Genomic DNA, 23,268 nt, shown 5'->3' on the forward strand with positions numbered 1-23,268 from the left:
CAAATGTGATTCGAGGGAAGCTAATTCCCCTTCCACGCCCACCCACCCATTTGCCCATTATGTTTAAAAATTAAATGTTCCCTTAAGATTAAATCAAAATGCACTGTGATAATGCTAATTTTCAATAAGGCATCTCAGCAGTACCCCAAGAACGACTGAGGGTATTATGTTCAAACTTTCGGGGCTACTTCTGCTCTTAAAATTTAACCAAATCAAAATAGCGTAAGTGTATCCAAGCTATCAAAGAAAGTATAGATATTTTTTTGCAAATGATATCATGTTTTACATTTCAAGTTAACTAGAGGAGGTATGAAGCTAAATTAAACAACACTTTTTGTGTCCAGATTTATAAAGGTGCGTGTTGTGTTACATTCACCTGCAACATTTTCTCCAGCATACAAATAACAGGCCGAATCATAGAGCCTTAAAAAACAAAAATATTTAATGTGATATTTTCTTTTTCTCTGAATAGACTATGTCAATATAAAACGAACAGAAATCAATTAAAAAAACTTTTTCCACAAAATAATTTTTTCAAAGAAAAGTAAAGAACTCCATTAAACGAAAAATGAGCAAAAATAAAATCAAATAATCGGCCAAGCGTGAAACTATCACAAATCAGCATCGATAAATAAATGAAATCCAAAACGAACAGAAATTACAATAAATAACCGAGTCAAACTCAAAACGAGCAGAAATTAACATAAGTTGGGCGCAAAACCCCTATGCCTTCCCAAGGCCAGAACAAAATTTGCACTTTGCTGAAAAAAATATAAATATTTTTACTTTTGTAAATTTATTAAATCAAATAATATTAACATTTTGACTGCTAAATATCAGTATAGTAGATTAAACTGACAATGCACATTCATTTGTATTTTTTCAGTAAAGTACAAATTTTGTTCTGGCCTTGGGAAGGCATAGGGGTTTTGCGCCCAACTTATGTTAATATCTGCTCGTTTTGAGTTTGACTCGGTTATTTATTGTAATTTCTGTTCGTTTTGGGTTTAATTTATTTATCGATGCTGATTTGTGGCAGTTTTTAATTAATTTTAAAAAGAAACTCTTTGGAGATTTCCATGGATATGAACATAGCAGAAGCTTTGAGCCTGGGTGGGGATCAAAGAGGAGCTTTTGAATATTTTGACCACAGGTGAATTATTGTTGCGACATTCTTAAATTTTGTTATTTTTGTGAGCATTTGGAAATCAAAGCTTAAACTCAATAACTGATACTAAGTGTCCTAACATTTTGCTAGGATTAAAAGTGGCGAACTAGGATGAAAATCTCAACATCTTCCTGGAGCTACTTCAGTTTGCATATTATTTCATTTAATTACATTTAAAACGGATGAGCTTTTCATTACCTTTAGAATGTAATTGAAGTGTTCTCATGTAAAGTGTTCATCATGTATTTTTCAATTTGATAAATTTACTACTTTTAGATGCAGTTTATTATTTAGCTGATATTAGGTATTTATGAGTTTATAATTTGGAATGAATCCCCAATAGAAAAATGAATAATATCCAAAAGAGCAGCCAAAAGCAACAAAAAAGCAGCAGTTCAGCCTTAGCCTACATGACATATATTCTATAAAGAAGCCAAAAAAAAACTTTTAAATGTATTTTTTTTAAATTGTTATTAAAAAACGGTTTTTAATCCAAGAATGATTTTTAGGAATCCAAAATAGCCAAAAAAAAACAATAAATATCAAAGTCACCTATTTCAACCGTTTTAAAGGTGACAAAACAAATATAGGCAAAGGGCATTATGAAAAAATTAAGGTTTTAAGTTCAAACTATATTCCAAGTTTTTACCCAGATAACTGACGAATTTTGAGATACGGTATTTGAAGTTTTATATGCAGTAATGCTCGATGAAAAAAAACTACTCATTTTGATAATTATTTATGTTAATAATACATAGCTTATGCAAGGGTTCTGAAACGCCACAGCCATTTCGTTTCTACCAGATTTCTACTTCTCCTGATAAATAACGTAGAAGACCAGTTTCCAGCCAGCGACTTGTGAAGTTTTAAACTCATGAATAGGCTCGAATCTGTTGTAAATTTAAGCTGTGATTTGAGAAAGACTGATGAAAACATTAATGTTTGCGGTCAACATTGATCGCGCCGGCGACATCTTACCGGCGGCGTGGCGGCGGCGCGCGTTTTTAGCCCCGCCGCCGCCGGTATTCCCTCTATGGCGCAGCGCCGGGGTCTATTCTTAATGGTGACCCGACACATATCTAGTTAGTAAGCCACTTGGAAATTACAGAAACGTGTCATTAGTGGTTAGCAGTATAGGCGAATCTTTTGGCAGTTCTTCAAATATAGGGAAATGTCACAAGTCAGTTTATTTGAACCAATTTCCCTGATACAGATGCATAAACTGCGAAACAATCATCTTTGTTTGGTTTTAGTTTCAACTTTGCACTTCTCAATAATTATAAAAAAAAAATTGCGACAAAGGCCGCAAATGGTGCAAATTCTCAATTGTTTTCGGAGGTTTTACAATTGAAAAGGGGGGCTTCTTTAACGCAGGATATGTGATTGGCCGAAAACTGTCAAAAATCATTCTTTGGGGCTGAAGGATCAATTTTTTTTTGGGGGGGGGGCCTATTGGCCATGATATGGGCCAGAAAAATTTTGGCTTGGTCCAAGAGAAATCGAGCCTATAAAAAAAAATTCCAGGGTCCAACCCCCCCCCCCCCAAAAAAAAAGACTGGGCACAACAAACGGCTCTTTGGCTCGAAAATTACATCCTTAAGTACTTAGGAAAACGGGGTTCCAATGCAGGGGGGAAGGTGAAATGATTTCCCCTAAATCAGCTAAATTCTGGCCCTTTCTCGTGGAAGGGTAATCATAGCAGCTTGGGAGGGGGTTCATTTGATTAGAAATTGAAGGTTCTAATGCTCTTTTTAAGGGCCGAAAGTAATTGGACCTCAATTAGTCTCTCTCCCGAGCCCCTTTCTGCTATATGGTCCCTCCGAAACTCTATGATACTGTTTGAAAATTCGGAGTTTGTCATTTGTTCAGAAACGTCAAAAAATCTAATTAGAATGGCTCTTGGGCCCACGACGACCCCACAGCCCCAGGAACAGGGACCTAAAATGGTTAGTTACCCATTGTCTATAGATAGGTTTAATAGGCAGCGCAACAGCGCTGCCTAAGTAAACAGTGAAGTGTGTACAATGTATTATTTTTTTTCTTTTCACCAAGGCACTTTGTATGGAGGAAGTTGTCGTAGAAACTTCGGAAGGGGCTCATTCGATTGATGAAGTTAAATGTTCAATTGCCCTTTTTAAGAGTCGAATGCGATTGGAGGGCAAGTATCCTCCCTGTCACGCACGTTTTATTTTACTGAAAGCCATCCGATCAAAATTTGACTTAACAATCTTGTTCATCACAGTTGAAAGGCCCAATAGCTCTGCCACTGGGAATGCAACCGTTGAACTCAACCAAAACACACTGTGTGCATGTGGGTTGTACAAAGGGCGGGCCACAGGAATGACTTAGGATATTAAGTTGAAACTTTCGGGGAATGATGAGGGGGATGTTGAACTAACAAAAAGGTACTATGTGTATGTTAGCACTATTGCTACTATTTCTACTGTTACGACTACTACTTCTACTGAGAGTAAAGGTATTAAGCTGAAGCTTTCAGGGAACATTTAGCGGGATGTTGAGCAAAATCACAACTCCCTATGTGCATTCAGGTTGTCAAAAAGATATACGAGGAATTTTTCAGGAACGGCTAAGAGAATTATATAGAAACTTTCAGAGAGTGTTTACGGGGATGTTGAACTCGCCAAAAGTCACTCTGTGCACACTTCTGTTATCACTACTGCTGCTACTACTACTGCTGCAACTACGACTACTACGGAGACTAGGGGTATGAAGATCAATCTCTCAGGGAGTGTTTACGGGGATTTTTAACTAAATCAAAACACTCTTTGCAGTCTGTGCAGTCGAAGGGGCGTATCAGTAATATCCCAGGAAGGCTCTTGGCTATTAAGTTGAAAATTTCAGGGCATGTTAAAGGGGGTGTTGAACTAACCAAGAGGCATTATGCGCATGCTGCTACTATTACTGCTACTGCTGCTACATCTACTACCACGACTGCTACTAATACTACTACTACTACTGCTGCTACGACTGGTGCAAGTAGTACTACTGAAGAAAAGGGTATTAAGTTGAAACTTTTGGGACATGTTCAGGGGTATGTTGAACTAACAAAAGGCATTATATTCATACTACTACTACCAATAGTAGTAGTACTACCTACTGGTACTTCTATTAGTACTACTATTACCATGGTTAATGGTTTTAATATGGAATGTCAACAGGGACTGTTGAGGGGGATAAGGGCCGTGTTCAGGATTTTGTTCGGTGAATTTTTTTTTTCATGCTTTACAAAAAAAAACTTTAAGAAACTGCCAATTTTTTTACATGCACTTTTGTTACACTTTTAAGAGTCAAACAGACATTTGGAGAGGGGTAGGGGCTATTATTACTACTATTAAAATAAATCAAAATAGTTTAGTACATCCAGGTTGCCGTAATAAACCAGGTTGTCACGATATCCAGGCGAGACATCTTAACACTGGAATAGGGTATAAAGTAGAAACTTTCCATACCGGTTGTCAGTAAGATCTCTCAGCAATATCTCAAGACCGACTGAAATTATTAAGCCAAATTTTTCAGGGCAACTTCTATTACTTCTTCTGCTCTTACTATTAAACTAAATTTAAGGGATTGCAAGTACATCCAGGTTGTCAAAATAGCACGAATACAATGTCTTAGGACCAGAAAAGGGGTGTTAAGTTCTATTTTGCAGGGAAAGTTGAGGAGGTGTAAAACTAAATAAAAATATACTATGTGTGTTCTGGTTGTCAAAAGGGCGTATAGACTATTGCTGAAAATTCTGCTCCGACACATAAATAACAAGCCGAACTCTGGATTCCTACAGAGAAAAACCGAAAAGATTTAAAACATTCATTTCTTAACAATGACAAATATTCTGCCTATTAAAAAAAGGTAGAAATTAATAAAAAAAACTGTTCCCCACAGGAAGTTTTAAAAGAAGATTAAAGAGCTACATTAAACCAAAGATAATTATAAATAAATTTAAGTATTTTTCAAGCGTGAAACCACCATAAATTACCATCAATTAACAAAACAAGAGCCAAAAGGAACAGAAAATAAAAATATGTAACTGAGTAAAAAAAACAAGAAAAAACTAATAGGAATAGGACTCCCCCCCCCCCGTAAATTCTAAAGACCAGAACATAATTTGCACTCTACTGAAAACAGAATAAATTTAAATGTTTTCTGTTTTTTAACTTTAAAAAATTCACAATTATTAAGACTTTCAGTAATGAATATTAATATAAATATTAAATTGTCAATCCGCGTTCATATTTTTTTTTTTTTTTTCAATAATCTTGGTTATGATGGCAATGTTTTTTTCTTTTGTTTTCGATATCATAAAAAATTCAAATAAATAGCTTAAAATAAGTATTGCTTTTATAAAAGTGCAATTGATGTTCTTGTCTTTGGAGGGCACGGGAGACATCAGACCTACTTTTCTTACTGTCTGCTTGCTTTTAGTTTGACTCGGTTATTCATTGTAATTTCTGTTCGTTTTGGGTTTCATTCATTTATTGATGTTTATTTATGGTTGTTTTACGCTTAAAAAAATTATTTATTTTATTTCTTCTCATCTTTGGCATAATGTAGCTCTTTACTTTTCTTTGAAACCTTCTTTTTTGAATCTTTTTTAAATTAATTAATAGTAAAGGTGGTCATGTTCCCTATGCAAGGATAATAAGAAGTTCCCTTTGGTTTATTCTGGAACCCTCCCCCCTCCGAAGAAACTCCCTGACGACGCTCAAGATGCCCCCCATCTCTCCACCAGGAAACGCTACCCTCCCCCTCCTGAGGAATTTCCTGGCGACGCTCAAGATGCCCCCCACCTCTCCACCTTTTGTGTCGGTAAGAATATGAATGTAATCTTTATGTTACAAAGAAAGTATTTTCTGCAATAAGAACAAAGCCATCACCCCGGAATACCTATTTTAAGACTTAATCCAAATTAAGGGATTTTTTATGTGTATGTTGTAATCAATTTTCTTTTTTTTCAGAGTTTCGATTACTATTAACCCCCGACAGTTCTTACTTACAGTTCGTTACCACAAGCTGTCTGATATGGCTCTTCACTATTCTTTGAAAAACTTCTTCTTTTTTAAAAAAGCAATTTAGTTAAGAAAAAAACTTCTAACAGAAGTGAACGTTTTCTCTGTTTGTGGAAAATATTTTCTGTTCTCACCTGATGTAATGAAACCAACCTAATCTATCATTTAACATAATCATAATCTAAAAGGAATATCATTTAAATTTCAGCTATAGAATTTATCTGAATTAAAAAAAAACTTGTAAGCTACCTTTTGTGAGTTAACAAATCTGATAAACTGACGAAGATTCCCAAATCTGGGATTAAAGACATGAATAAAAATAGTGTGATCAAGATTTTTTACCATTCGAATAATTGAGTTTAATGGCAGTCTGATCCTAATATTCGTAAACCCACTTTGTTGACCCATAAAGATCAACTTACTTGTTTTGTAAACAAGATACACTTAAAAATTTGAATTGACCCTTTCTTTTTGCAATGAGAATAATTTCTGTTCGTTTTAAGTTTTAATGTTGCTCCTCACTTTCAGTTGAAAAAACTTGTTTTTTTGTATTTAATTACATTAGGTGAGAACAGAAAATGCTTCTCGGAAACACAGAACTAGCTAGTTGTTCTGGTATAAACTGACAAGGATTTGCAATCCCGAAATCTAATTTCAAGATGACCCCCAACATAAAAAGACATTTCTATAACGAACATGTAGTCAGGTGCTACGTAATTTATGTATTTATCACATTTTTATTTCTAATAAAACTTATATTCTTATCTGAATAAAATCTCTTAATACAATGAAACAAGAATGATATTTTCTTTGGTAAAGACAAAAAAAGGGTCTGTAAAATTTTTTGAATGTATCATTGTTTACAAAACTAATATGTTGCTCTTAACAGGTCAACAAATCCGAAAAAACAAATAAGGATTTGCAAAAATTAGGATTTAAGGGGTAAATGAAAAATGTTTTGATCAAGATACTTTACTATTTAAATAATCAACATAAAATGGTGGTCTGATCCTAACATTTGTAAACCCATTTTTGGCTAGTTTCAGCAAGTAATGCAAAGATAAAGCTAAAATACAAAGATTGGATTTGTCACATTACTCATGTTGGTTGTTTCAATATGGACATTATTATGGATTGAGTAGACTTTCTTATTAGCATTTTAAGTCGGTCTTAATTGGATGAGAAAATTATAAGCTAAAATGGCTGACAGTTTCTAAGAATAAAATGAGCCAGTATAAATTTGCATACAATAATGATCTATTCCAACCTTCTGTACAAAATTAAATATACCAAGAGGAGTACAACAGGTAAAAACAAAGGAAAAATAGAAAAGTGGAAACACTTATAAAAGGAACATTCATAAAGATGCCACACGACTCAACTACTTAGACTACGCGATAAGCGGAAAATTCACAATACTTTCACGACACATTCGAAGTCTATCTACCAACGAGTCCATTCCGTCCACTCTAAATATATCTACTACGAGTCCATATTGTCACTTACATGAAATATATGCGCAAACGGTAAAATAAAGATAGAATTAACCTACTTCAGAATATATGAAAAACTCCGAATGCAGGACCAGAAAAACAACATGGGCACAGCAAGTAGTCGCAGTCATAAGATGTTGGAAAGGGAAATAGTGGCAGTCGCGAGTAGTTGCAGTCCTAAGTAGTCACAATAGCAGTAACTGATGACTGTACTTGCAGTCACAAATAATCGCAGTCGTCAATAGTCATGGTTTGGTGCCAAACAACAAGCAATAATGTGGGGCAAAGAAAGCATGTTCGCTGTGTTATACACGAATTCGTAAGGTACTACGGTTTTAATCAAATCGCAGTGGAAGACAAAAGAAATACCCCTGATGATTCTAATTGTAAAGAGAGCTTAAAAAGTCAAATTTAAATCAATGGTAGAATTAAAATCATTGCATTTAAAATCTTCGCAAAACACAATATATTTTAAACGTTCTATCCTTATAATGTTCATTAATTAAAAATTGCTGAGACTTTGAAAAGTGAATACTATTCTCAATCAAACTGTTCGTCTGCATTCATTAGTACTTTTCAGTAATCTTGGTTATTGTGGTGATTTTCAGTCTATTTGTTTATGTTGTGAGAAATTCTAGGTTCTCTTTTTTTGTTTGGTTTCGTTGTGATAAATTCTGTTTGTTTTGGTTTCGATTATTTATTGATAGTAATTTATGTTCTTTTAAAGCGTGAATAGTTACTTAACTTTATTTTTGCTCGTCTTTCGTTTAATGCAGCTCTTTACTTTCCTTTAAAAACTTTTTCGTGAGATTTTTTTTAAGCTAGAAAATGACAGTGAAAACCGAAAAATGGGTTATACAGTACCACAAAGGCAAAGATATACTAAAGAAAACTGCCCCATGTCTCTGGATGCCTGAATTATGCAGCCTTACAAGAGCGGATCCAGGATTTTTGTTCGGGAGGGGGGGTTACTAATTTCGACTCGGTTTTCGACTAATTTTACTAATTTTTACTAAGGTTTTACTAATTTTCGACTAATTTTCGACTCGGTCAAAAATTTCGGGGGGGGGGGTCAAACCGGGTAATCCCCCGCCCCCCTGGATACGGCCTTGCAGCCTTATCTTAGTTTTGACAAGCTTTTTGAAGAAAAAAACTTCAGCTGGGGGGGGGGGGGAGGGCAAAGTGGCCCCCCTGCCCTGTAGCAAATTACGCCCCTGGTTACATTACCTTATTTGGGATGTAGATAAATTGTTGGAATTTTCCTTCCCATAGCTGTCCAAAAATTTGTCATTATACGGGTACTGTATGAAAAATTACAGGGATGACTAAGGTACAGGGACGTATGCAAGGGGGGGGGGTTAAGTCTCAAAACCCCGAAATCCTTAATTTCACGGAACTTCAGGACACTTCTCATCAAAATATAAAAAAAATTGTTGTTTGCTCCTCCCAGAAAATCTTCTCGCGTACGTGCCTACCTAGAAATCTGATTAAATAACCGGTTTCAAATGATATCGGTTTCAATACTAATATGATGGACACGAGCCAATCTATCAGCTGCATGTGGCACCCTTCTAAGTGATTGATATCAAATTGATATTTATACCATAGAATCCTCTTAAGGAAACCTCTGTAAAGAGGGTTAACCCGACATCATAGCTTCCCTCGTTTCCAGAGGTGGCACTAAAAAGTGCCATTTTTTGTGCTGTATGATGCTTTAACAAGGAGCATTTGGAAGCGGGGGCTATAAACCTCTAATAACGTGTTTTTGGACATGGCGATTCCAGTGGTGTACTTTCTATCTGACGCCATTTTCGAGGGATTTCAGCCTTTTTTTTCAACTCTAGAATAAAATTTTTAACATTACAAACTAATTTTGAGCTAAAAGTGAATAACAGTTATCACTCCTGGATTTCTTTTAGTCATGTATTTTTTAGAGCTAATTTTTAAAAACTGTTTTTAAATCGTGGTTACTATGGGCCTAGGATCGTTCTTTACTGGGTTGCAGGGTACTATCCCATTATGCGGGCCTCTCGGGTTAATCACTATAGACTAGGCAATGATAAAACCCGTTTTTGACGTCCTAACTGTTATAGAGCAGGCAATTATAGCAAGGTTTTCATTGCGTATACGATATTAAAATGTGGTTTTTTGGGGGTTTGGGGGGGAGGTACCTAGGTTAGGTTACGTATTTAATGTATACAATGCTTTACCACCCCCCCCCCTAATATGCAAATATATAGCCCAAATTTGTTTCTAAACTATTATATATTCATCCAATTTTATTTTATTTCATTAGCATTAACCAAACTTGACTTTTTAGAGAGGCCCGCATAATGGGATAGTACCGATTGCAGCTACTGCTGCAAGAGTGACATAAGGATTAGATACGCAGGAGTTCGACAGCAATGGCTACTTTAGTGAAGTTATTCGTCCACAAAGAGCAAACCAAGATATCCCAGCAAACCAAGAGATCCAGTAACACATATCTAAAAAAAAAAAAAAAAAAAAAAAAAAAAAAAAAAAAAAAACTCGCAGCTTATGTCACTCTATAGGCAAAGAGGCTCAAATATTTTCGTCCATTATTATCAAGAAAATTTGGATGCTGAAGCCTTGAAATTAATCTGCAGTCTTCAGGAAACTAAAGGTCAATAACAACTTTTAAAAAGCAGGTAGATTAATCCCCCCCCCACAACCATAAAGCCACCCCAGGTGCCTTTATTAATGCATTTAATACGTTTTGATTTTAAGTTGTCAAAATTGAAATTAGTATTGCGAGACAAAAATATGGAAATCCTTAATAACAATAACATAGATATTCAATTCATTTCGTTATTGTTCTCTCCAGTGAATCAAGTTTTAGAAATCGATTTCTCTAATTACGGGCGTATCTAGAGAATTTCGTTTCTCATTCCTTGATCCTCTTAGAAATTTAGCCTTGTTTGAAGAGGAGACTTCTAAGAATATTGAAAATTTGCTTTGTAAACTGATTAAAGCTTTAAACTTTGAACTAAAGCAATTTGAGAAATCCATTTCACAGGAAAATGATTTGTGTGATTCCTAGTTTTAAGCCAACAAAAATCAAAGAGGAAGATTCTATTTATTTCTTCTAATATTTTGAATGCACAAAATGATTGCAATAGCCTATATGTACTAAGTACAAAATTACTTGTATTCTCTTATTCAGTCGGAATGTAAACCTTTTGGGTGTAAGGATGTAACCACAGAGCATCAGAGAGTTTACTTGTAAAAAACGTCAAGACTCAAAAACTTTTTGTCATTTCTAGCTTAAAATCTTGCGCAGAAGAACGCATCAAGGTATGCTCTTTTAATTGGCTCAGAACTCGATATTGCAACACCAGGTAAAACGAGGAGGATGTTTTGGCTTCTTTTCTGGCCCGGACCGGATTGAATAGGTTCGGGGCTCGATTGGATTTTTTTTTGGCGGGCCCCTTTCTATATATCAAATATTTAAATAAAATATACCTGCATAGTAGTACGCGTACGTAGTGCAAAATGTCTCTAATATAGGACAATCCCAATTAAACTCAATAATTTACACATGAACTTTTACGGGTATCTATTTTCTATATTATAAAATATATATTATATAATAATAACCACATTAATAAAACAATTTGCCTTAAATTTCAAAGCCTTTTTTTGTTCATTTTGAAGCTAATGTGGGGGCCTTATAAATGAGGGGTCCGACTGGACCCAATCGCTTCAATCGCCATTTATCCGGCCCTATATTATGGCTATGTTAAAAAAAAGTTTTACTGATGGAATGAGAGAGCGGAGTTTCTAGAAATATGTGGAAATATTGTGAGTTGGGTTATTTAAGCTAGTATTATAGACTTATGTTGTAAATGCTGCGAAAAAACGGTTTTTGTTTATTTTAAATTTCATCTTTGCTCTTTACTTATAAAACCGTAGTGTTCAAAAAACACATTGTTTTCAACAAAACGCAAATGACGCTCGAGGGGTTCAAGAGGTTTAGAGGGTTTTAGAGGGTTCAAGAGGGAATAAGGGTGTTGCACCACTCCTATTTCAGACCTTGATTAGCCTTGTGGTGTTTATTTTTTGTTGTTCTGTTATTGGTGTTATGACAAATAACAAAACACACAATCTGAAACACGAATCGTTTCCCGTAAAGCACAAATAACGCTCTGGCCTCTAGGAGGCTTTTTTTTGGGGGGGGGGGGTATCACTACTCCTATTTGTGTCAATTTCTGTTCATTTTACTTTTGACTTGATTAATCATTTAATTTCTGTTCGTTTTAGGATTTATCAAAAGCAGTATCTAAAATTTTTTTACATTTGATGCGATTATTCTTTTCAATTACTACTCATTTTGGTTGTCATTTATTCACCGATAGCAATTTCGATTCGCCGTAAGTTTCAATTATTGTTATGTTGATTTTTGTAAATATTTTAATAAAATATTCATATAAGATATTTATAGATATTTTTATAAAGCTTTTATATTATAAATATTCTTACAAATTTTCGTTATTTGTAAATATTGTAATTTTCGTGTATATGTATGCAAGTGTTACAATAATAAAAAAATTGACAGTTTGATAATGAGAAGTTTTTTTTTTGGAAATAACAAGTCAAAGAAATAAGATGTGCCCACAAGAAAAACAAAAACAAAACAAAGAAATCAGAACAATAATGGTTCGTCTATAGATACTGTGTAAAAAGGGGCAAAATAATATTATTTTTCTTGACTTACTTGACTTATGTCCCATCCGTCCTTGAAGGTCGTTTTGGGGCCTCTTCTTTAACCAGTTCATTAATATGCCTCCTGTAGGTGCTTCTGTTGTCGGCCAGGCGGCAGAGTTGTGTCAGGTTGTAGGGTGAGAAGTTCTCTTTCCATCTCTTCGGAGGGCGACCTCTGGGGCGAGAACCGTGTACTCTTCCATCGAAGGTTATCTTCGGGAGACGAGTGCTAGCCATGCGTTGGGTATGTCCAAGCCATTTCACTTTTTTTAGTTATATTTTGTCTAGTATTGCAAATTTGACTTTCAAATTATGAGACACTTGGAGTTGGACATTCTGTCGTGGTAGGTGATACCAGCGATGCGTCGTAGTCGTAGGGATTTGGTTTCAAAGGCAGCTAGGCGGCATTGATCGTCTGTTTTAAGCATCCAGGATTCACAGGCATAGATGGCGATCAGAATAATGAGGGAGTGGAAGAGTCTCGTTTTGAGAGTTGTTGTTAAGTTCTTATTCCTCCAGATGGGCATCAGAGCTTTAAAACTGGAGTTCGCAAGTGTCAGGCGTCTCTTGATGTCTTTGAGTTGGTTGTTATCAGAAGTAAGTAGGCTCCCAAGGTAGGTGAAGCCTTCCACCCACTCAATGCTATCTTTACCAAGCTGAAGGCTGAGATTTACCTGTGAATCGAACTTGCGTGAGCAAAGCATGGCTTTCGTTTTTGAGGTGTTGCTCGTCGTTCTAAAGAAGTTGGTAGACGAATAAACAGTGTTAGCCTGGGACTGTAGATCTAGAAGAGCCTTGGCTATTAGGATTGGGCCTTCGACATAAGCCACTTTTTCTATCCCCATTCTTCTACCCCAGATATTAGGTTAGTTGCCGGTGAGTGAAAGGGCTGCAGATAGTACGGGATTGAAAAGGTATAGGGATATTAGGAAACCTTGAAGCACTCCAGTAGAGGTTTTGAAGCTCTCAATGTGTCCTTCTCCAGTCATGACTCGGCTTCTGAACTTCTTATACATGTCTTTCGACAGCGAGATCAGGTTGGATGGGATGCAAAAGTGAAGAAGGATGTGCCATAGACCTTCTCTCCATATCCGATCGAAAGCTTGTTTAAAGTCTATGAAAAGGTGGTAGATGCTGCGGCCAAGTTCGCTATACTTTTCCATGATCTGCAGAACAGTGAATATCTGATCAATTGTTGATCTATTAGGTCGGAAGCCGGCTTGGTATTCCGGAATGACCGTTGAGGAAATGGCTCGTATACGCCCGAGCATGACTCTTGTGAGGATTTTTGCTGCTTGGCTGGTAAGACTTATTGGGCGGTAGTTGTCACAGACAGCTTTAGAGCCTTTCTTATGCAAGGGGATTATCGTGGCTTCACACCAGGGTGAGGGGAAGTGACATTTTTCCCAAGCAGCTGTGGCAATTTTGTGGTAAAGGTCAAGGAGTGGTTTGCAGTTTACTTTCAGTAGTTCGGGCTGGATTCCATCGGGGCGGGCAGCTTTGTTTGTTCTCAAGTCTCTGATAGCTGCTTCTATTTCAGAGTGAAGAGGGGAGGACTTGGATCTTTAGAGGTTATGGGGAAAGCGTCGAGAATTGTTGGGTCTGGGTGGATGTCCAGATTCAGTTTATTTTTAAAATGGTTTTTCCATCGAGAGCGGATTCCGTCTGTGGATTGTATTTGGTTTCCATGTTCGTCGAGAAGGGAACACGCTTTGATGTCCTTCTTTTTGGCCAATTCCCGCACTCTTCTATACAGGTAGTGGGGTTCTCCTTTCTTGAAGGCCGATTCACATTGATCACACGTTTCTTTAATAAAAGCACGATGAGCATTTCTGATGGTTTTCTCAACAGCTCGTTTGAGTTGCTTGTATCGGTCCCTACTTTCATTATCTTGCTTGTTCGTGAGTTGGCGCTTTTCGTCGCAGAGGGAGATGATTTCGTCTCTTATCCAAGGTTTCTAAATGTTTTTTTGGGTACCCAGTGTGGAATGAGCGACATCATATATGATATTTGTGCTGCTAGTCACCAGGTTGTCAATATCTTCCTTAGACAGGATAGGTGAAGAGCCCGACGTGAGCTCCGAAATTTTTTCGGATAGAATGGTGATATAGGTCATACGTGTGTTCTCGTCTTTCAGGAGATCTACTCGAAATTTGGGGGTTTTCTGAAACAACTTTGATGCTGTTTTAAGTCATATTTTGAACCTAGACATGACTAGTGTGTGGTCGCTGTCAAAGTGGCCACCAGCAAGCGTGACTCTGTTTAGGAGGAACGTTTTGTTTAGGAGAATGTAGTGCATTAAGTTTTAAGTTTTTCCATCCGGTGAGGTCCAGGATGTCTTACGGCGGGGTCTGTGCTTGAACAGTGTGTTTGTAATGATTAAATCGCTGTCTCTGCAGAATTCGATAAGGTGTTCTCCTCTTCTGTTCATTTTTCCATGTCCAAATTTACCCATTACATCTTCGTGTCCTGTGTGGTTGTTTCCAACGATGGCGTTGAAGTCACCAATGCCAAAGATGATGTCCTTTTTAGAGATAGAATCAACCAGATTTTGAAGCTGGAGATAGAAGTTTTCAGACTCTTCGTCGTCTCTGCTGGAATCTGGAGCGTATACTTGGATAATTGTGAGGTTGGTGGATGAACCTTTCAGGCGGATCATGATGATCCGTTCCGTGAGGAGGGTTAAGGAGATTAAGGATTTTCTGGCTTATTAGACAGTAGGAAACGTTCACCATGTCGATGTTTCCCATCATTGGTGTTAAACTCATGTTTGTAAGTTTCTGGGGCAAGGGAACCGAATGTGAAAAATATTTTAGATGGGACCATGAGTGTCCTGATTTGGTCAAAACGCTTTCTTCCGATCGACTTGAAACTTTTAGATCTCTTTTCATATTTTTTTTTAATGTTTTCCAAATAACGAAAATTTGTAAAAAAAAAATTATAATATAAAAGTTTTATACAAATATCTATAAATATCTTATATAAGTATTTTATTAAAACATTTACAAATAATCAAGTAACATATTTTTGAGGAGATGTACTAGACATAACTTTTGAGAATTTCACACGAAACAGATGCTCAATGATTTCAAATTTACAGAATTTAAGAGAGAGAAAAACGGGTATAATTTAGATAAAACATTGGAACAAAAACATAACACGCAACAATTTTTAAATAATTAAAAATCTGAATATTTTGACTCCACGCCAGGAAGCCTTTATCAACGGAAAAAAAAATTGAGTTAAATTAAATAAAACGCATAAAATTTGAATTTCACGAGGAACTATATGATTAAGAGATCTACATTCTTTAATAATGGTTAAATCACTCCATAATTACGTCTAATATAGAAACTTCTTTCGAAATAAAAAACAATACTCTTTAAATTACAGGAAGGAAATGAAACAAAAAGCCTTCTTCTTGTGTTTAAAGTGTGTTGTTTGATTAATTATTCAGTTTAAAGTGAAGTTTTAAGTTTAAAAGCTTCTTTTTTTTCTGTTTTACAAGTCGCATCGATTTCTTCGTAATTAAGTTCAAAAATCTTTTCTGAAAGGACATTCATTTTGGATCCTTTTCCCTAGCGGGACCCGTCTGATTAGTGTTGACGAATGGCCTGTTTTCATTTCTCTCTTGAAAGTTTGTATTTAATCGCTCTAGCCCTATTTATTAAACATGCGCATGGAATAAAATCAATGGAGGAGGGTTCTTCCAAGTACTAAATCAGGCTTATCAAAAACTACATTGACGTAAATTGCCCATGCTTTCTCTGTTTGGAAATGAAAATGTTGGAAATAAAAATGCTAAACAATGAAAATGGGATGTTCGTTCAAGATCAGAGCAATCAAAGCAGAGTTGCCAACTCGAAATTATTCCTGTCTAAATACAATTGACCAAATGGGGTGAAGTATCTTCTTCGGTTTTACAGTATAGGCGTCAAATCTAAACACTAGAAAAAAGCTGTTTCCACTTCTACAGTCTTTTAGAGACTGGAGAATAGTTGCGATTTTGGGTTCACTCCTAATCCTACTCTAAAGGGAAAAAAAATTTTGGGCTATTTTTAATCCTACTTTCGCCAAGCAGTTCGTGATTTCTATACCCTACGCCAGTGATTCTCAAACTTATTTAGACAATGTACCCCTTTTTACCCACAAAACATTTCAGATACCCATTCTCAAATACGGGTAGTTTACTTACCTACTAAGTAAACTATAGCTAAAATATAAATAAAATTGCCAGTCCTAGAGTTAAAGGGTTGTTTTATTCTTTTGATGGCCGGCGGCGTACCTCCTAAAAATTCTTGCGTATGCCCAAGGGGTACGCTTACTAGAGTTTGAGAACAACTGCCCTAGGCATACGGATTAAAATGCAGGATTTTTCGTAATCGAGAAAGAATAGATGACGTTCTGTCGTCAACGAAAGATTGTGGGCTTCTATTGCTCTCTTAATTTTAAAAATCAAGGTTTTCCTAACGGAAGTAAGGACCGAAGTTGAAACTTAAACGAACTAAACTGTTGCTTCACATATTATGCAAGATGAAACTACAAAATTAGCTCAAATAAACCGTTTCGTGATATACCCCAATACCTGTAATCTTGAAAACTAGCGCTTATCTAAACACCAAACCGACCCTTAAAAACAGGAAGCTCTCTTTGGACAGAAAATTCTATAAGTAGCCGGCAGAAAAAAAAGACTAATTTATAAGGCCTTATTCTGATCATGATAAATTTTAATTTACAATGATAGTTCTCTAAAAAAAAATTCAAGCAAGATGAGTTTTCAGTGAATTACTAGCTTTATAATTCTACAAGTAAGTTATTGGAAAATAGCACAAGACAGTTTATTGGAGCTAGTTTTGTAGATACAGTATATCTTATGTATATATTATATATATATATATATATATATATATATATATATATATATATATATATATATATATATATATATATATATATATATATATATATATATATATATATATATATATATATATATATATATATATATATATATATATATATATATATATATATATATATATATATATATATATATATATATATATATATATATATATATAAACCATGGTGAGGTAATCTGCGAAGCAATAGTTTTTGTTAAGTTTCAACTTCACTCTTACTTCTGTTAGAACTTTTTTTTTTAATTTAATTGTTTGCTTGGTTTTTATCAATTTTGGTTTTAAAATAGGACATTAACATAGGTTTTAATTTTTATCTCCGTTAAATTTTCCCAAGAGATGTGCAACTTCATCAAATAACTGAAGAGTCTGAGGGTATGTTGTCACACAATCTATAAGGGCACTTATCGGTTAATGAAAACACACCCAAAAAGTGAAGTTAGGTTAATCCTAATGGAAAACAACAAAACATGATGATAAAATAATTATTTTGAAATAAAATTATGGAAACCTAACCCAACCCAGTGTAACGTAACTTAGCCTAACCCGCACCCCCTGCCCAAATGTGCAAATATATAGCCCAAATTATTCAAGCTCAATGCATTCTGTCTAAGTCCAATGCTTTGTATCCTCCATCACTTGTTTTTGTAACTATAAAACCAGTTTTCTGAGATGTAACCTAAGCGTAATTCTTGAATGTGTTTCCAATAACCGACAAGTACCTCTTTGAGAATTCGGATATTAAAAAAAAACATTTATTTTAACTTAAATGAAAATGAATATATGCCATTTCTTTATTTGGCATTTTTCACAAACATTATTTTTTATTTTTCACTTACCAAGGGAGCTGGGAGGGAATTATATAAGAGTGGGGTTGGGGGGGGGGGGGGGGTTTGCAAATATCTGGTTAAAGTTTTTCGCCATGGAAGTTATAATGGTATGCTTATCTCCTTCCAAGTTTTTTTTTACACCAAAATATTACCAAAAAGTGTAATTGTCGGTGTCATATGGCAATCTACGGAGGGGTTATTGATACAAATTTAAAGAGGCATGTAAAAAGATGTGTTAGCTTCCAAATGAATCATTTAACATCTATCTGCGATCTTGTGGTAATTCAAAATAAATAGTGAGAGGATGTTATCAATGTAAGCTAATAGCAAAATTTTCTTCGTTTTTCAATATGGGGGCTCAAAACCTCCAGTTACGGATTTTAGTCCGTGACTATTCGCCTGGCAATCTTAGAATTTACATTTCCCCTCATTTTAACCCTTTATTGGCAAAAATTAATGTTACGTGAAACAACATGGCAGGAAACGCCACTTTGCTATGGTATGATCTTTTTTTACTTAAAAGGGCACTGTATTTTGAATCTCTGTTCAAATAAGCCTCCTCCATACGTTCTAGGACCACAGGTTCAATGCTATCACCCCTGGGGGAAAAACTTAAATCTTAAGCGATTTTCTTCGTTGTTCAAGATGGGGGACTGAAATTCTACTGTAAAGGGTTTTCAACCCTGGAGAATCAGTGGTGCCCTTTTTATTTCAATCCGAAACCATTTTGGAGGAGTTTAAGACTATTTTTCAAAATTCTCATAAATTTGTTTTTGGAATAAACTTTCACTATTAAGATTCGTCGATGTAATAGTTACATTCCTGACTCTACTTCAAAAGACATTTTCAGTCACTAGACAGTTTTTTTGTTCAAAAAACATTTTTAAATTTCGGTTTCTATGGAACGAGGTCCTCTCTTTACTAGGTTAAGGCGGTAGCTGTAATCATTATTATATTGCGGGCGTATTATATGAATCTGAGGGAGCATGGGAAAAATTCAAGTATAGCGTCTTGAAAGCAGACGAGTCCTCTGTTGGCCGACGTCGAAGGCAGGCACACAAAGACCATTAGCTGTCAGCTGTCAGATGAAACACTGAAACTATGAAAGTCATTGAACAATATCGTCAAGCTCGCCTCAGTGGCAATATGCCAGCATACCGCAAGCTGAACGGCATGAGAAATAAACTCATCCGTCGTGCAAGGAAAAAATTCGTCCAAGACAAGGTCAAGGAGCTGGAAGATGCCACTGGTAAAAGCGTTATTGGGTCAGTGTGCAAACATCTCTATGATGTTACCTTCAAGGACCGCACTTCAGTTGGCCCCGTAGTTGCTCCCAACGGGTCCCCCTCACCAAATGAAACAGCCGAGAATAGGAAAGATTGTACTATATATTGCATCACCTATGATTTCATTACCGTGGCCGGTGGGTGGAATTGACTACATTTTTGTCCAAGAGGAAAATGATCCGGTAGTGTACATCGGTTTCTGAGTAAGGCATTAATTAGATTTGAATATACACCCGCGGCAGCTGGAGGAGTCCTGGAGGAGGATTGTGTCTGCTCTCTTAACGCTGGCGCCAAGTCGGCAGGAGAATTAAGTCAAGTATAATAGGGCATTTCAGAAGGTTTTGTGGGAAATTCTTTTAACATAAATTCTCATTTTTTTTTCTTCTCCTCCGGCTTTTTTTAGGTCTTAAAAAAATGAAACCCTTCAACAACACATTTTTGTACCAAAATCAATCCCTTGAAACATATTGAGAAAAATGCACCCTTCCTTCCAATAATTGAAGAGAGAGAAAAAATCAGCAGGACATGCTAGTTTCAAAGGTGTAAGCTTAAATCATGTCCAATAGAAACTAGAATTTCCGGTTAGTAACTTCAACACAAAGTGAATAATTGCTTTTTTTGCAAAACAAGGGTCATAAAAAATCGAGTCAAAAGATGAAGCGACTAATTCGCTTGATTCTGAGCCTGAGTTGAAAAAGCTAATACACAGGCTGATAAATAAAATAAAATATTTTATTTGCTTCGTCAGTGCAAGGAGGGATTTTTTTTAGTATTAATTAAGAAAACATTTTTCAAAAAAAAGTTTTCAAAGAAAAGTAGAGAGCCATATTAAACCAAAGACAAGCAAAGATAAAGTCATATAATAACTTAGAAAAACGTTCAACTTGATTCCACTAGCCATTCTCGAGATGTTTCAACGGGTGGCCGGCGTTTACCCCCCGGAAAATACCTCCCCGCGAAAAATACCCCCGGAAAATACCACCGCGGAAAATACCCCCAGGAAAATAACACCCCGCGGAAAATACCCCCTGCAGAAAATACCCCCCCTCCGGAAAATACCCCCCCGCGGAAAATACCCCATCCCAAAAAAAACGTGAAAAATAAGGCTTTACAAATTTGAGAATTTTATTTGAGTTTATTTTTTTTAATTTCCGCAGGGGGATGGAATTTTGGTACTTGTGTATTATGCGCCACTCACTCAAGTTTAAGCTGTGTAAAATTCGAGAACACAGCATTTTTTTTGTTAGTTTCTTCGTTACTTTAGAATTAAATTTGCGCTATAGATTTGAACATTAGGGGGGAGGGAGTAAGCATAACGGGTGTGCATGCAAAATATGCTTGGTACAATTATTCTGCATATTAGATAGATAGACAAATAAGTGTATTTTAAAGCCAAATATACGGCCATGAACACAGTAAAAAAACATAAATGAATATAGTGAATGGGGGATGTTTAATCCCCCGAAAAATCCCCCCCCTCCTTCGGAAAGTACCCCCCGCGGAAAATACCCCCTCCTTGGAAAATACCCAAGCAGTAATGGGTGCCAAATTAAAAACAAATGAAGAAGAAAAAAAATTTAGGCAAACAATCATCAAAATTAAGCTAAAACATATGGCACCAAAAAGTTTAAGAAGGTTTGGCTATCCTTTGAAAGGATAGTTGGCCTTGGGAACCAATACATTCTATATTGTTTAAGTTTTTACATACAAAAGCGTTGTCAAATTCTACGAGTTTGTTTTTCTGATCTTCCAAGTGTAAAATTACCACAAATAACCATTAACAAATAAATGAAACCCAAAGCAAACAGAAATTACAATAGATAGCCTAGTCAAACTCAAAACGAGCTAAAAGTAAAAGGAGTATGGCTGACAACACCCATGTCTTATTCATACCAGAAAATAGATTGCACTTTACTGAAAAAAAAACAAAAAAAACATGTATTGTCAGTTTGATATACATATTCTGATATCTATTACCCATAATCTTAATACTTATTTATTTGTTGAATTCAAAAAAAAGTTAAAAGATTTAAAATGTATTTTGTTTCCAGTAAAGTGCAAATTACTTTCTGGTCTTGAGGAGGTGGGTCGAAATCTTTTGGTAGGCAGCCAACAATGGGACAACAAACATTTTTTCCATGGTTTTTCCCTATTCTGCTTTTTTCCTTTGGTTTCCTTATAATTACTATATAGTCCCAAATTTCCAGGTGAGGTTCATGTCCCCCCCCCCCTGCCCCCCCTTGTCGGTCCCATGGCCTCGTTAAGCCAAAAATGAGTAAAAATTAATTCAAATAAGTTTCAAGCGTAAAACTACCACAAATCAAATTCAATAAATGAATTGAACCCAAAACGAACATAAATAACAATAAATAACCTATTCAAACTCAAAATAGCAACAATTAGCATGAGTAGGGCTGACAACCCCCACACCTCCTCAAGACCAGAAAGTAATTTGCACTTTACTGAAAACAAATACATTTTAAATGTTTTCACTTTTTTGACTTCAACAAATAAAGAAGTATTAAGATTATAAGGAATAGATATCAGAATATGTATATCAAACTGACAATACACGTTTTTTTGTTTTTTTTTTAAGTAAAGTGCAAATTATTTTCTGGTCTGAAAAAGACATAGGTGTTGTCAGCCATACTCCTTTTACTTTTTGCTCGTTTTGAGTTTGACTAGGCTATCTATTGTAATTTCTGTTAGCTTTGGGTTTCATTTATTTGTTAATGGTGATTTGTGGTAATTTTACACTTGGAAGATAAGAAAAACAAACTCGTAGAATTTGACAACGCTTTTGTCTGTAAAAACTTAAACGATTTAGAATGTGTTGCTTCTCAAAGCCAACTATCTTTTCATAGGATAGCCAGACCTTCTTAAACTCTTTGGTGCCATATGTTTTAGCTTAATTTTGATGATTGTTTGCCTAAATTGTTTTTTTTTTAATTTGGCACACGCTACTGCCAAAAACGGCAAAGAGTAATATGGGAGCCCTTTTAGCAAAAATGGATTTGTGTTTTTTTTCTTAGTTTGTAACATACTTTCCGATGTGTAACTTTCTTTTTTTCCCTTCACTTGGTACTTACCAACGAAACTATAAAAAACAGAGATACTATCGTAAAATTTAGAAAATTAACTTACTACAGAGAGGGAGGGTATTTTCCGTGTGTGTTTTTCCCCAAGAGGGGTGATTTTCCGCGGAGGTTACTTTCTGAAGGGGGAGGGGGGCTATTTTTCGCGGGGGAGGGAATTTTTAGGGGGTTAAACACCCCCCCCCCATTACCTATATTCATTTATGTTATTTTACTGTGTTCATGGCCGCATATTTGGCTTTAAAATACACTTATTTGATTGTTTGCCTAAATTGTTTTTCTTCTTCAATTTTTTTTTAATTTGGCACCCGCTACTGCCAAAAATTGCACAAAATCATATGGAAGCCTTTTCAACACAAATGAATTTGTGTTTTTTTTCCGAAGTTTTTAAGACACTTTTGGTGTGCAAATTCCTCTTTTTCCCGTTACTTAGCACTTTTCAACAAATCTAAAAAACTCAAATAAAAGTTTCAAATTTAGAAACCTTATTTTCCACAGGGGGGGAGGGTATTATCCAAGGGAGTATTTTCCAATTAGAGGGTATTTTCCTCGGGGGTTACTTCCCGAATGAGGGGGGGGGGCTATTTTTCGTGGGGAGGGCAGTTTTCGGGAGGTTAAACACCCCCCCCCCCCCATTCACTGTATTTATATATGTTATTTTACTGTGTTCATGGCCGTATATTTGGCTTTAAAATACACTTATTTGTCTATCTATCTAATATGCAGAA

General features: G+C 35.7%; 1 protein-coding gene and 1 pseudogene across 1 annotated transcript in view; both read right to left on the reverse strand.

Annotated features, from left to right (window-relative positions):
* Positions 1 to 23,268, reverse strand: part of LOC148946872 (TOX high mobility group box family member 4-like) — a 140,327-nt gene that overhangs the window by 109,638 nt on the left and 7,421 nt on the right. The window lies entirely within an intron of this gene.
* On the reverse strand, positions 14,716 to 15,069 carry LOC148946873 (protein CFDP2 pseudogene; annotated as a pseudogene).

The sequence above is a fragment of the Artemia sp. Qi Xiang Cuo genome, chromosome 11 (genome assembly GCF_049724085.1).
Source record: "Artemia sp. Qi Xiang Cuo chromosome 11, ASM4972408v1, whole genome shotgun sequence".
Lineage (NCBI taxonomy): Eukaryota > Metazoa > Arthropoda > Branchiopoda > Anostraca > Artemiidae > Artemia > Artemia sp. Qi Xiang Cuo.